Source organism: Cryptomeria japonica, unplaced genomic scaffold (assembly GCF_030272615.1).
Source record: "Cryptomeria japonica unplaced genomic scaffold, Sugi_1.0 HiC_scaffold_423, whole genome shotgun sequence".
Classification (NCBI taxonomy): Eukaryota; Viridiplantae; Streptophyta; class Pinopsida; order Cupressales; family Cupressaceae; genus Cryptomeria; species Cryptomeria japonica.
The window spans coordinates 1-15337 of record NW_026729243.1 but is presented as its reverse complement, the minus strand read 5'-3'; the positions used below and the strand labels follow the sequence as shown (position 1 = coordinate 15337).

The window sequence follows — 15337 nt, the reverse complement described above, 5'->3', positions numbered from 1 at the left end:
GCGGCGTGCACGAAGTCGGAGCCCGGTTTGCCCCGGGTACGCACCTCGCGTGCACCTTCGCCGGGGTGGGCACCTCGGCTGGGTTGCGCGCCCTGGTGCGCACCAAGGAGCGCTCCGAAGTGTGCTCCAAGGTGCGGCGTGCACGAAGTCGGAGCCCGGTTTGCCCCGGGTGCGCACCTTCGCCGCGGTGCGCACCATGGCGTGCACGAAGTCGGAGCCCGGTTTGCCCCGGGTGCGCACCTCGCGTGCACCTTCGGCGGGGTTGCGCGCCCTGGTGGGCACCATGGTGCGCACCAAGGAGCGCTCCGAAGTGTGCTCCAAGGTGCGGCGTGCACGAAGTCGGAGCCCGGTTTGCCCCGGGTGCGCACCTCGCGTGCACCTTCGGCGGGGTTGCGCGCCCTGGTGGGCACCATGGTGCGCACCAAGGAGCGCTCCGAAGTGTGCTCCAAGGTGCGGCGTGCACGAAGTCGGAGCCCGGTTTGCCCCGGGTGCGCACCTCGCGTGCACCTTCGCCGCGGTGGGCACCATGGCGTGCACGAAGTCGGAGCCCGGTTTGCCCCGGGTGCGCACCTCGCGTGCACCTTCGCCGGGGTGGGCACCTCGGCTGGGTTGCGCGCCCTGGTGCGCACCAAGGAGCGCTCCGAAGTGTGCTCCAAGGTGCGGCGTGCACGAAGTCGGAGCCCGGTTTGCCCCGGGTGCGCACCTCGCGTGCACCTTCGCCAGGGTGGGCACCTCGGTGCGCACACCTTCTCAATGTTTTCTTGCCTTTTCTGGAAATTGGTGAAGGCAGCGCATCAAAGGTGCGCACCTCGGTGTGCTCCGAGGTGCGAACCCGAGAGCGCTCCGAGGTGCCCACGAAGTCGAAAGTCGGGTTAATTGCATTGTTTTCCCCGGGTGCGCTCCGAGGTGCGCAACATCGGCGCGCACCAAGGAGGGCTCCGAAGTGTGCTCCAAGGTGCGCACGATGGCGTGCACCTCTGGTGCGCACGATTCGGAGCTCGGTTTGACCGGGGTGCGCACACCTTGGCTGGGTTGCGCACCTTTTGTGCGCTCCAAGGTGCGCACGAAGTCGGAGCTCGGTTTGCCCCGGGTGCGCACCTTCGCCAGGGTGCGCACCTTGATGCGCACGCCTTGGCTGGGCTGCGCACCTTGGTGGGCGCCATGGTGCGCACCTTTCGTGCGCTCCAAGGTGCGCACGAAGTCGGAGCTCGGTTTGCCCCGGGTGCGCACCTTGGTGGGCGCCATGGTGCACTCCGAGGTGCCCAAGATTGGTGCGCACCAAGGAGCGCTCCGAAGTGCGCTCCAAGGTGCGCGCGAAGTCGAAAGTTGGGTTAATTGTCCGGTTTGCCTCGGGTGCGCACCTTGCGTGCACCTTCGCCAGGGTGGGCGCCTTGGTGCGCACACCTTGGCTGGGCTGCGCACACCTTGGCACCCGCGTTTCCTTCATTTTAAATTTTTTTTTTTTACAATCTCTCAAGTGGGAAATTCTATAATCTCAACTTTTTTTGCCTTTTCAGGAAACTTTTGAATGGAGCGCATCATTGGTGCGCTCCGAAGTGTGCTCCAAAGCTCTCTCCAGCTGCGTGCACCTGCCCCGGCCGCGCACCCGGCCCCGCCCAGCTTCGCTCACCTGTCCCGGGCGTCTGGTGCGGAACCTTAGAGTAAGAAACATCACCGTGCACCTTGGCCAACGTGCGCGACTCGACCGAGCGCGCACTGGCCGAGGTGCACACCGATTTCACCTGGGTGCGCGCGCAGCACCTCGGGCGCACCGGGGTGCGCGCACAACGCCCGGGTTGCACCGTGGCCTGTGTGCTCGGGGCGCCTCGGGTGCGCGCTCGGTGTCGCCCCCGCGCGCGCGGTAGTGCGGGCAGCGCACCCCGGCCCGGCCCGGCCCCGACGAGAACGCAAACGGGCAAAAGGTTTATTCAAATAGCATTGCGACGCCCGGCGAAAAACTAAAAAAGGGTGCAACACCGGGACTTCCCGGGAGGTCACCCATCCCAGTACTACTCCGGCCCAAGCGCGCTTAACTGCGGAGTTCTGATGGGATCCGGTGCACTAACGCTGGTATGATCGCACCCGTTATGAGCTTGTCGCAGTGTGTACTTAGCAAACCGCGACCCACGTGCGAATCCACCCCGGCCACCCACCCCCGTCGAGGTGCACACCCTCCCTCGCGAAGTGCGCCCCGTTCGCCAAGTGTGAGCCCTGCCCGGGTGCGCGCACCTTGCTAGGGCGTCGGGTGTGCACCCGGCCCGGCCTACGTGCGTGCACCTGGAGGGGGCGTCGTGTGCGTGCAGTGTCCCGTCTGCAACGCGGTGCCCACACACCACCTCGGGCGCAACGACCTGCGCTCACATGTGGGCCGAGTGCACCTTGGTGCATGTTCGGGGCGCCTCGGGTGCACGCTCGATCTTGCCCCGGTGCACCAAGGCGCTCGGTTTGCCCCGGGTGCGCACTTGGTGCAAGGTGGGCACCCAAAATAGGGATCAAGCACCAAAACACAAGTTTCGGGATGCAAAATGGGACCCAAGGACCACAAATGCGTTCCAAGACCCATGATGGGTCCACGAGAACAAAAATGTGTTCCGAGACTTAATAAACAAATATTGGGTTTTAGGAGAAGAAACATGCTCTGATGCCCAAAACGAGAATCGACCCCGAAAAGGCCACAGGCCAAAAGTGGGATGCGAGACAAAAAAAAATGGGACCCGAGGACCAAAATTGGGTTCCCAGGTCGAAGACAGGGCAACCGGACAAGAAACGACCTCTAAGGCTCGAAATGAGTCCCGACGACTAAAACTTGACAAGAAGCACCCATCAGGCACCCAACTCGACACCCATGGGATGCCGACCCACCCGGGCTTCCACCTAGCACACCTTGGCACCCACCCACCCTCGCACCCAACCTCGCACCCAACTTAGCACCTTTGAACCCACATTGGCACTCACCCTGACCCTGGCACCTTGGAACCCACATTGGCACTCACCTTGACCCTGGCACCCACCTTTGCACTCACCTTGGGACCCACCCTGGCTCCCACCTCGGCACCCACCCAGACACCCACCTTGGTTCCTTGGCACCCACCTTGGATCCTTGGCACCCACCCCGACACCCACCTTGGCACGCAACTTGGCTACTTGCCACCCACCTTGGCTCCTTGACGCCCACCCCGACAACCACCCCGTGACCTACCCTGGCTAGGGTTGGTGCACACCCACCCTGGTGCCCACCTTGGCACCCACCCTATGACCCACCTTGGCACGCACCTTAGTACCCACCCCGTTACCCACCCTAGGACCCACCCCGTGACCCACCTTGGCCAGGGTGGGTGCCTTGGTGCGCACAACTTGCCTGGGCTGCACACCAGGGCGGGCTCAAGATGGCACCCGCGTTCCGTTTTTTTCACTATCTTTCAAAACGGAAATTTTAAAATCTCATTTTTTTCTTTTTTTTGCCTTTTCTGGAAATTAGTGAAGGCAGCGCATCAAAGGTGCGCAATGCTGGTGCGAACCCGGGAGCGCTCCGATGTGTGCTCCAAGGTGCGGCGTGCACGAAGTCCGAGCCCGGTTTGCCCCGGGTGCGCACCTCGCGTGCACCTTCGCCGGGGTGAGCACCTTGGCTGGGTTGCGCGCCCTGGTGCGTACCAAGGAGCGCTCTGAAGTGTGCTCCAAGGTGCGGCGTGCACGAAGTCGGAGCCCGGTTTGCCCCGGGTGTGCACCTCGGGTGCGCACCTCGCGTGCACCTTCGCTGCGGTGGGCACCTTGGCTGGGTTGCGCGCCTTGGTGGGCACCATGCAGTGCACGAAGTCGGAGCCCGGTTTGCCCCGGGCGCGCACCTCCGCCAGGGTGGGCACCTTGGTGCGCACAACTTGCCTGGGCTGCGCATCAGGAAGGGCTCAAGATGGCACCCGCGTTCCGTTTTTTTCACTATCTTTCAGAACGGAAATTTTAAAATATCGTTTTTTTTTGCCTTTTCTGGAAATTAGTGAAGGCAGCGCATCAAAGGTGCGCAACGCTGGTGCGAACCTGGGAGCGCTCCGATGTGTGCTCCAAGGTGCGGCGTGCACGAAGTCGGAGCCCGGTTTGCCTCGGGTGCGCCCTGGTGGGCACCATGGTGCGCACCAAGGAGCGCTCCGAAGTGTGCTCCAAGGTGCGGCCTGCACGAAGTCGGAGCCCGGTTTGCCCCGGGTGTGCACCTCGGGTGGGCACCTTGGTGCGCATGCCTTGCCTGGGCTGCGCACCAGGGCGGGCTCAAGATGGCACCCGCGTTCCTTTTTTTTCACTATCTTTCAAAACGGAAATTTTAAAATCTCATTTTTTTTTGCCTTTTTCTGGAAATTAGTGAAGGCAGCGCATCAAAGGTGCGCACCTCGCTGCCCACCACGGTGCGCAACGCCGGTGGGCACCCGGGAGTGCTTCGAAGTGTGCTCCAAGGTGCTGCGTGCACGTTGTCGGAGCCCGGTTTGCCCCGGGTGCGCACCTCGCGTGCACCTTCGTCGGGGTGGGCACCTTGGCTTGGTTTGCCCCGGCTGCGCTCCGAAGCGGGGTTATTGGAGCGCCGCCTCTTTTTTTGTCGGAGCGTTTGGTGGGGTTTCTCGCATTGGCTCTTCCGAGGCCCGGTTGCCACCCTGGCGCGCACGAAGTCGGAAGTAGGGTTAATTGCCCGGGTGCGCACCTTTGCCAGGGTGGCACCTTACCTGGGCTGCGCACCAGGGCGGGCTCAAGATGGCACGCGCGTTCCGTTTTTTTCACTATCTTTCAAAACGGAAATTTTAAAATCTCCTTTTTTTTTTGCCTTTTCTGGAAATTAGTGAAGGCAGCGCATCAAAGGTGCGCACCTCGCTGCCCACCTTGGTGTGCTCTGAGGTGCGCACCCGGGAGCGCTACGAAGTGTGCTCCAAGGTGCGGCGTGCACGTTGTCGGAGCCCGGTTTGCCCCGGGTGCGCACCTCGCCTGCACCTTGGCCGGGGTGGGCACCTTGGCTGGGTTTGCCCAGGGTGCGCTCCGAAGCGGGGTTACTGGAGCGCCCCCTCTTTTTTTGTCAGAGAGTTTGGTGGGGTTTCTCGCATTGGCTCTTCCCAGGCCCGGTTGTTGGGTGCGCTCCCACCCTGGCGCGCGCGAAGTTGGAAGTTGGGTTAATTGCCCGGGCGCGCACCTTCGCCAGGGTGGGCACCTTGGTGCGCAAACCTTGGCTGGGCTGCGCACCAGGGCGGGCTCAAGATGGCACCAGCATTCCCTTTTTCTCACTATCTTTCAAAACGGAAATTTTAAAATCTCGTTTTTTTTTTGCCTTTTATGGAAATTAGTGAAGGCATCGCATCAAAGGTGCGCACCTCGCTGCCCACCTTGGTGTGCTCCGAGGTGCCCACCACGGTGCGCAACGCCGGTGCGAACCCGGGAGCGCCCCGATGTGTGCTCCAAGGTGCGGCGTGCACGAAGTCGGACCCCGGTTTGCCCCGGGTGCGCACCTCGCGTGCACCTTGGTGCGCACACCTTGGCTGGGTTGCGCGGCCTGGTGGGCACCATGGTGCGCACCAAGGAGCGCTCCGAAGTGTGCTCCAAGGTGCGGCGTGCACGAAGTCGGAGCCCGGTTTGCCCCGGGTGCGCACCTTCGCCGCGGTGGGCACCATGGCGTGCACGAAGTCGGAGCCCGGTTTGCCCCGGGTGCGCACCTCGCGTGCACCTTCGCCGGGGTGGGCACCTCGGCTGGGTTGCGCGCCCTGGTGCGCACCAAGGAGCGCTCTGAAGTGTGCTCCAAGGTGCGGCGTGCACGAAGTCGGAGCCCGGTTTGCCCCGGGTGTGCACCTCGCGTGCACCTTCGCTGCGGTGGGCACCTTGGCTGGGTTGCGCGCCTTGGTGGGCACCATGCAGTGCACGAAGTCGGAGCCCGGTTTGCCCCGGGCGCGCACCTCCGCCAGGGTGGGCACCTTGGTGCGCACAACTTGCCTGGGCTGCGCACCAGGAAGGGCTCAAGATGGCACCCGCGTTCCGTTTTTTTCACTATCTTTCAGAACGGAAATTTTAAAATATCGTTTTTTTTTGCCTTTTCTGGAAATTAGTGAAGGCAGCGCATCAAAGGTGCGCAACGCTGGTGCGAACCTGGGAGCGCTCCGATGTGTGCTCCAAGGTGCGGCGTGCACGAAGTCGGACCCCGGTTTGCCCCGGGTGCGCACCTCGCGTGCACCTTGGTGCGCACACCTTGGCTGGGTTGCGCGCCCTGGTGGGCACCATGGTGCGCACCAAGGAGCGCTCCGAAGTGTGCTCCAAGGTGCGGCGTGCACGAAGTCGGAGCCCGGTTTGCCCCGGGTGCGCACCTCGCGTGCACCTTCGCCGCGGTGGGCACCATGGCGTGCACGAAGTCGGAGCCCGGTTTGCCCCGGGTGCGCACCTCGCGTGCACCTTCGCCGGGGTGGGCACCTTAGTGTGCAGACCTTGGCTGGGTTGCGCGCCCTGGTGGGCACCATGGTGCGCACCAAGGAGCGCTCCGAAGTGTGCTCCAAGGTGCGGCCTGCACGAAGTCGGAGCCCGGTTTGCCCCGGGTGTGCACCTCGGGTGGGCACCTTGGTGCGCATGCCTTGCCTGGGCTGCGCACCAGGGCGGGCTCAAGATGGCACCCGCGTTCCTTTTTTTTCACTATCTTTCAAAACGGAAATTTTAAAATCTCATTTTTTTTTGCCTTTTTCTGGAAATTAGTGAAGGCAGCGCATCAAAGGTGCGCACCTCGCTGCCCACCACGGTGCGCAACGCCGGTGGGCACCCGGGAGTGCTTCGAAGTGTGCTCCAAGGTGCTGCGTGCACGTTGTCGGAGCCCGGTTTGCCCCGGGTGCGCACCTCGCGTGCACCTTCGTCGGGGTGGGCACCTTGGCTGGGTTTGCCCCGGCTGCGCTCCGAAGCGGGGTTATTGGAGCGCCGCCTCTTTTTTTGTCGGAGCGTTTGGTGGGGTTTCTCGCATTGGCTCTTCCGAGGCCCGGTTGCCACCCTGGCGCGCACAGAAGTCGGAAGTAGGGTTAATTGCCCGGGTGCGCACCTTTGCCAGGGTGGGCACCTTACCTGGGCTGCGCACCAGGGCGGGCTCAAGATGGCACGCGCGTTCCGTTTTTTTCACTATCTTTCAAAACGGAAATTTTAAAATCTCCTTTTTTTTTTGCCTTTTCTGGAAATTAGTGAAGGCAGCGCATCAAAGGTGCGCACCTCGCTGCCCACCTTGGTGTGCTCTGAGGTGCGCACCCGGGAGCGCTACGAAGTGTGCTCCAAGGTGCGGCGTGCACGTTGTCGGAGCCCGGTTTGCCCCGGGTGCGCACCTCGCCTGCACCTTGGCCGGGGTGGGCACCTTGGCTGGGTTTGCCCAGGGTGCGCTCCGAAGCGGGGTTACTGGAGCGCCCCCTCTTTTTTTGTCAGAGCGTTTGGTGGGGTTTCTCGCATTGGCTCTTCCCAGGCCCGGTTGTTGGGTGCGCTCCCACCCTGGCGCGCGCGAAGTTGGAAGTTGGGTTAATTGCCCGGGCGCGCACCTTCGCCAGGGTGGGCACCTTGGTGCGCACACCTTGGCTGGGCTGCGCACCAGGGCGGGCTCAAGATGGCACCAGCATTCCCTTTTTCTCACTATCTTTCAAAACGGAAATTTTAAAATCTCGTTTTTTTTTTGCCTTTTATGGAAATTAGTGAAGGCATCGCATCAAAGGTGCGCACCTCGCTGCCCACCTTGGTGTGCTCCGAGGTGCCCACCACGGTGCGCAACGCCGGTGCGAACCCGGGAGCGCCCCGATGTGTGCTCCAAGGTGCGGCGTGCACGAAGTCGGACCCCGGTTTGCCCCGGGTGCGCACCTCGCGTGCACCTTGGTGCGCACACCTTGGCTGGGTTGCGCGGCCTGGTGGGCACCATGGTGCGCACCAAGGAGCGCTCCGAAGTGTGCTCCAAGGTGCGGCGTGCACGAAGTCGGAGCCCGGTTTGCCCCGGGTACGCACCTCGCGTGCACCTTCGCCGGGGTGGGCACCTCGGCTGGGTTGCGCGCCCTGGTGCGCACCAAGGAGCGCTCCGAAGTGTGCTCCAAGGTGCGGCGTGCACGAAGTCGGAGCCCGGTTTGCCCCGGGTGCGCACCTTCGCCGCGGTGCGCACCATGGCGTGCACGAAGTCGGAGCCCGGTTTGCCCCGGGTGCGCACCTCGCGTGCACCTTCGGCGGGGTTGCGCGCCCTGGTGGGCACCATGGTGCGCACCAAGGAGCGCTCCGAAGTGTGCTCCAAGGTGCGGCGTGCACGAAGTCGGAGCCCGGTTTGCCCCGGGTGCGCACCTCGCGTGCACCTTCGGCGGGGTTGCGCGCCCTGGTGGGCACCATGGTGCGCACCAAGGAGCGCTCCGAAGTGTGCTCCAAGGTGCGGCGTGCACGAAGTCGGAGCCCGGTTTGCCCCGGGTGCGCACCTCGCGTGCACCTTCGCCGCGGTGGGCACCATGGCGTGCACGAAGTCGGAGCCCGGTTTGCCCCGGGTGCGCACCTCGCGTGCACCTTCGCCGGGGTGGGCACCTCGGCTGGGTTGCGCGCCCTGGTGCGCACCAAGGAGCGCTCCGAAGTGTGCTCCAAGGTGCGGCGTGCACGAAGTCGGAGCCCGGTTTGCCCCGGGTGCGCACCTCGCGTGCACCTTCGCCAGGGTGGGCACCTCGGTGCGCACACCTTTCTCAATGTTTTCTTGCCTTTTCTGGAAATTGGTGAAGGCAGCGCATCAAAGGTGCGCACCTCGGTGTGCTCCGAGGTGCGAACCCGAGAGCGCTCCGAGGTGCCCACGAAGTCGAAAGTCGGGTTAATTGCATTGTTTTCCCCGGGTGCGCTCCGAGGTGCGCAACATCGGCGCGCACCAAGGAGGGCTCCGAAGTGTGCTCCAAGGTGCGCACGATGGCGTGCACCTCTGGTGCGCACGATTCGGAGCTCGGTTTGACCGGGGTGCGCACACCTTGGCTGGGTTGCGCACCTTTTGTGCGCTCCAAGGTGCGCACGAAGTCGGAGCTCGGTTTGCCCCGGGTGCGCACCTTCGCCAGGGTGCGCACCTTGATGCGCACGCCTTGGCTGGGCTGCGCACCTTGGTGGGCGCCATGGTGCGCACCTTTCGTGCGCTCCAAGGTGCGCACGAAGTCGGAGCTCGGTTTGCCCCGGGTGCGCACCTTGGTGGGCGCCATGGTGCACTCCGAGGTGCCCAAGATTGGTGCGCACCAAGGAGCGCTCCGAAGTGCGCTCCAAGGTGCGCGCGAAGTCGAAAGTTGGGTTAATTGTCCGGTTTGCCTCGGGTGCGCACCTTGCGTGCACCTTCGCCAGGGTGGGCGCCTTGGTGCGCACACCTTGGCTGGGCTGCGCACACCTTGGCACCCGCGTTTCCTTCATTTTAAATTTTTTTTTTTTACAATCTCTCAAGTGGGAAATTCTATAATCTCAACTTTTTTTGCCTTTTCAGGAAACTTTTGAATGGAGCGCATCATTGGTGCGCTCCGAAGTGTGCTCCAAAGCTCTCTCCAGCTGCGTGCACCTGCCCCGGCCGCGCACCCGGCCCCGCCCAGCTTCGCTCACCTGTCCCGGGCGTCTGGTGCGGAACCTTAGAGTAAGAAACATCACCGTGCACCTTGGCCAACGTGCGCGACTCGACCGAGCGCGCACTGGCCGAGGTGCACACCGATTTCACCTGGGTGCGCGCGCAGCACCTCGGGCGCACCGGGGTGCGCGCACAACGCCCGGGTTGCACCGTGGCCTGTGTGCTCGGGGCGCCTCGGGTGCGCGCTCGGTGTCGCCCCCGCGCGCGCGGTAGTGCGGGCAGCGCACCCCGGCCCGGCCCGGCCCCGACGAGAACGCAAACGGGCAAAAGGTTTATTCAAATAGCATTGCGACGCCCGGCGAAAAACTAAAAAAGGGTGCAACACCGGGACTTCCCGGGAGGTCACCCATCCCAGTACTACTCCGGCCCAAGCGCGCTTAACTGCGGAGTTCTGATGGGATCCGGTGCACTAACGCTGGTATGATCGCACCCGTTATGAGCTTGTCGCAGTGTGTACTTAGCAAACCGCGACCCACGTGCGAATCCACCCCGGCCACCCACCCCCGTCGAGGTGCACACCCTCCCTCGCGAAGTGCGCCCCGTTCGCCAAGTGTGAGCCCTGCCCGGGTGCGCGCACCTTGCTAGGGCGTCGGGTGTGCACCCGGCCCGGCCTACGTGCGTGCACCTGGAGGGGGCGTCGTGTGCGTGCAGTGTCCCGTCTGCAACGCGGTGCCCACACACCACCTCGGGCGCAACGACCTGCGCTCACATGTGGGCCGAGTGCACCTTGGTGCATGTTCGGGGCGCCTCGGGTGCACGCTCGATCTTGCCCCGGTGCACCAAGGCGCTCGGTTTGCCCCGGGTGCGCACTTGGTGCAAGGTGGGCACCCAAAATAGGGATCAAGCACCAAAACACAAGTTTCGGGATGCAAAATGGGACCCAAGGACCACAAATGCGTTCCAAGACCCATGATGGGTCCACGAGAACAAAAATGTGTTCCGAGACTTAATAAACAAATATTGGGTTTTAGGAGAAGAAACATGCTCTGATGCCCAAAACGAGAATCGACCCCGAAAAGGCCACAGGCCAAAAGTGGGATGCGAGACAAAAAAAAATGGGACCCGAGGACCAAAATTGGGTTCCCAGGTCGAAGACAGGGCAACCGGACAAGAAACGACCTCTAAGGCTCGAAATGAGTCCCGACGACTAAAACTTGACAAGAAGCACCCATCAGGCACCCAACTCGACACCCATGGGATGCCGACCCACCCGGGCTTCCACCTAGCACACCTTGGCACCCACCCACCCTCGCACCCAACCTCGCACCCAACTTAGCACCTTTGAACCCACATTGGCACTCACCCTGACCCTGGCACCTTGGAACCCACATTGGCACTCACCTTGACCCTGGCACCCACCTTTGCACTCACCTTGGGACCCACCCTGGCTCCCACCTCGGCACCCACCCAGACACCCACCTTGGTTCCTTGGCACCCACCTTGGATCCTTGGCACCCACCCCGACACCCACCTTGGCACGCAACTTGGCTACTTGCCACCCACCTTGGCTCCTTGACGCCCACCCCGACAACCACCCCGTGACCTACCCTGGCTAGGGTTGGTGCACACCCACCCTGGTGCCCACCTTGGCACCCACCCTATGACCCACCTTGGCACGCACCTTAGTACCCACCCCGTTACCCACCCTAGGACCCACCCCGTGACCCACCTTGGCCAGGGTGGGTGCCTTGGTGCGCACAACTTGCCTGGGCTGCACACCAGGGCGGGCTCAAGATGGCACCCGCGTTCCGTTTTTTTCACTATCTTTCAAAACGGAAATTTTAAAATCTCATTTTTTTCTTTTTTTTGCCTTTTCTGGAAATTAGTGAAGGCAGCGCATCAAAGGTGCGCAATGCTGGTGCGAACCCGGGAGCGCTCCGATGTGTGCTCCAAGGTGCGGCGTGCACGAAGTCCGAGCCCGGTTTGCCCCGGGTGCGCACCTCGCGTGCACCTTCGCCGGGGTGAGCACCTTGGCTGGGTTGCGCGCCCTGGTGCGTACCAAGGAGCGCTCTGAAGTGTGCTCCAAGGTGCGGCGTGCACGAAGTCGGAGCCCGGTTTGCCCCGGGTGTGCACCTCGGGTGCGCACCTCGCGTGCACCTTCGCTGCGGTGGGCACCTTGGCTGGGTTGCGCGCCTTGGTGGGCACCATGCAGTGCACGAAGTCGGAGCCCGGTTTGCCCCGGGCGCGCACCTCCGCCAGGGTGGGCACCTTGGTGCGCACAACTTGCCTGGGCTGCGCATCAGGAAGGGCTCAAGATGGCACCCGCGTTCCGTTTTTTTCACTATCTTTCAGAACGGAAATTTTAAAATATCGTTTTTTTTTGCCTTTTCTGGAAATTAGTGAAGGCAGCGCATCAAAGGTGCGCAACGCTGGTGCGAACCTGGGAGCGCTCCGATGTGTGCTCCAAGGTGCGGCGTGCACGAAGTCGGAGCCCGGTTTGCCTCGGGTGCGCCCTGGTGGGCACCATGGTGCGCACCAAGGAGCGCTCCGAAGTGTGCTCCAAGGTGCGGCCTGCACGAAGTCGGAGCCCGGTTTGCCCCGGGTGTGCACCTCGGGTGGGCACCTTGGTGCGCATGCCTTGCCTGGGCTGCGCACCAGGGCGGGCTCAAGATGGCACCCGCGTTCCTTTTTTTTCACTATCTTTCAAAACGGAAATTTTAAAATCTCATTTTTTTTTGCCTTTTTCTGGAAATTAGTGAAGGCAGCGCATCAAAGGTGCGCACCTCGCTGCCCACCACGGTGCGCAACGCCGGTGGGCACCCGGGAGTGCTTCGAAGTGTGCTCCAAGGTGCTGCGTGCACGTTGTCGGAGCCCGGTTTGCCCCGGGTGCGCACCTCGCGTGCACCTTCGTCGGGGTGGGCACCTTGGCTTGGTTTGCCCCGGCTGCGCTCCGAAGCGGGGTTATTGGAGCGCCGCCTCTTTTTTTGTCGGAGCGTTTGGTGGGGTTTCTCGCATTGGCTCTTCCGAGGCCCGGTTGCCACCCTGGCGCGCACGAAGTCGGAAGTAGGGTTAATTGCCCGGGTGCGCACCTTTGCCAGGGTGGCACCTTACCTGGGCTGCGCACCAGGGCGGGCTCAAGATGGCACGCGCGTTCCGTTTTTTTCACTATCTTTCAAAACGGAAATTTTAAAATCTCCTTTTTTTTTTGCCTTTTCTGGAAATTAGTGAAGGCAGCGCATCAAAGGTGCGCACCTCGCTGCCCACCTTGGTGTGCTCTGAGGTGCGCACCCGGGAGCGCTACGAAGTGTGCTCCAAGGTGCGGCGTGCACGTTGTCGGAGCCCGGTTTGCCCCGGGTGCGCACCTCGCCTGCACCTTGGCCGGGGTGGGCACCTTGGCTGGGTTTGCCCAGGGTGCGCTCCGAAGCGGGGTTACTGGAGCGCCCCCTCTTTTTTTGTCAGAGAGTTTGGTGGGGTTTCTCGCATTGGCTCTTCCCAGGCCCGGTTGTTGGGTGCGCTCCCACCCTGGCGCGCGCGAAGTTGGAAGTTGGGTTAATTGCCCGGGCGCGCACCTTCGCCAGGGTGGGCACCTTGGTGCGCAAACCTTGGCTGGGCTGCGCACCAGGGCGGGCTCAAGATGGCACCAGCATTCCCTTTTTCTCACTATCTTTCAAAACGGAAATTTTAAAATCTCGTTTTTTTTTTGCCTTTTATGGAAATTAGTGAAGGCATCGCATCAAAGGTGCGCACCTCGCTGCCCACCTTGGTGTGCTCCGAGGTGCCCACCACGGTGCGCAACGCCGGTGCGAACCCGGGAGCGCCCCGATGTGTGCTCCAAGGTGCGGCGTGCACGAAGTCGGACCCCGGTTTGCCCCGGGTGCGCACCTCGCGTGCACCTTGGTGCGCACACCTTGGCTGGGTTGCGCGGCCTGGTGGGCACCATGGTGCGCACCAAGGAGCGCTCCGAAGTGTGCTCCAAGGTGCGGCGTGCACGAAGTCGGAGCCCGGTTTGCCCCGGGTGCGCACCTTCGCCGCGGTGGGCACCATGGCGTGCACGAAGTCGGAGCCCGGTTTGCCCCGGGTGCGCACCTCGCGTGCACCTTCGCCGGGGTGGGCACCTCGGCTGGGTTGCGCGCCCTGGTGCGCACCAAGGAGCGCTCTGAAGTGTGCTCCAAGGTGCGGCGTGCACGAAGTCGGAGCCCGGTTTGCCCCGGGTGTGCACCTCGCGTGCACCTTCGCTGCGGTGGGCACCTTGGCTGGGTTGCGCGCCTTGGTGGGCACCATGCAGTGCACGAAGTCGGAGCCCGGTTTGCCCCGGGCGCGCACCTCCGCCAGGGTGGGCACCTTGGTGCGCACAACTTGCCTGGGCTGCGCACCAGGAAGGGCTCAAGATGGCACCCGCGATCCGTTTTTTTCACTATCTTTCAGAACGGAAATTTTAAAATATCGTTTTTTTTTGCCTTTTCTGGAAATTAGTGAAGGCAGCGCATCAAAGGTGCGCAACGCTGGTGCGAACCTGGGAGCGCTCCGATGTGTGCTCCAAGGTGCGGCGTGCACGAAGTCGGACCCCGGTTTGCCCCGGGTGCGCACCTCGCGTGCACCTTGGTGCGCACACCTTGGCTGGGTTGCGCGCCCTGGTGGGCACCATGGTGCGCACCAAGGAGCGCTCCGAAGTGTGCTCCAAGGTGCGGCGTGCACGAAGTCGGAGCCCGGTTTGCCCCGGGTGCGCACCTCGCGTGCACCTTCGCCGCGGTGGGCACCATGGCGTGCACGAAGTCGGAGCCCGGTTTGCCCCGGGTGCGCACCTCGCGTGCACCTTCGCCGGGGTGGGCACCTTAGTGTGCAGACCTTGGCTGGGTTGCGCGCCCTGGTGGGCACCATGGTGCGCACCAAGGAGCGCTCCGAAGTGTGCTCCAAGGTGCGGCCTGCACGAAGTCGGAGCCCGGTTTGCCCCGGGTGTGCACCTCGGGTGGGCACCTTGGTGCGCATGCCTTGCCTGGGCTGCGCACCAGGGCGGGCTCAAGATGGCACCCGCGTTCCTTTTTTTTCACTATCTTTCAAAACGGAAATTTTAAAATCTCATTTTTTTTTGCCTTTTTCTGGAAATTAGTGAAGGCAGCGCATCAAAGGTGCGCACCTCGCTGCCCACCACGGTGCGCAACGCCGGTGGGCACCCGGGAGTGCTTCGAAGTGTGCTCCAAGGTGCTGCGTGCACGTTGTCGGAGCCCGGTTTGCCCCGGGTGCGCACCTCGCGTGCACCTTCGTCGGGGTGGGCACCTTGGCTGGGTTTGCCCCGGCTGCGCTCCGAAGCGGGGTTATTGGAGCGCCGCCTCTTTTTTTGTCGGAGCGTTTGGTGGGGTTTCTCAGCATTGGCTCTTCCGAGGCCCGGTTGCCACCCTGGCGCGCACGAAGTCGGAAGTAGGGTTAATTGCCCGGGTGCGCACCTTTGCCAGGGTGGGCACCTTACCTGGGCTGCGCACCAGGGCGGGCTCAAGATGGCACGCGCGTTCCGTTTTTTTCACTATCTTTCAAAACGGAAATTTTAAAATCTCCTTTTTTTTTTGCCTTTTCTGGAAATTAGTGAAGGCAGCGCATCAAAGGTGCGCACCTCGCTGCCCACCTTGGTGTGCTCTGAGGTGCGCACCCGGGAGCGCTACGAAGTGTGCTCCAAGGTGCGGCGTGCACGTTGTCGGAGCCCGGTTTGCCCCGGGTGCGCACCTCGCCTGCACCTTGGCCGGGGTGGGCACCTTGGCTGGGTTTGCCCAGGGTGCGCTCCGAAGCGGGGTTACTGGAGCGCCCCCTCTTTTTTTGTCAGAGCGTTTG

The 15337-nt window shown here is 62.9% G+C and overlaps 2 non-coding genes across 2 annotated transcripts; both read right to left on the bottom strand.

Moving 5' to 3' along the window:
• Positions 1-1965: 1965 nt before the first annotated feature.
• Positions 1966-2084, bottom strand: LOC131871560 (5S ribosomal RNA). The gene has a single exon (XR_009369775.1). It is a non-coding gene; the product is annotated as a 5S ribosomal RNA (ribosomal RNA).
• Positions 2085-9890: 7806 nt separating this feature from the next.
• On the bottom strand, positions 9891-10009 carry LOC131871549 (5S ribosomal RNA). The gene has a single exon (XR_009369764.1). It is a non-coding gene; the product is annotated as a 5S ribosomal RNA (ribosomal RNA).
• Between the last annotated feature and the right edge of the window lie 5328 nt (positions 10010-15337).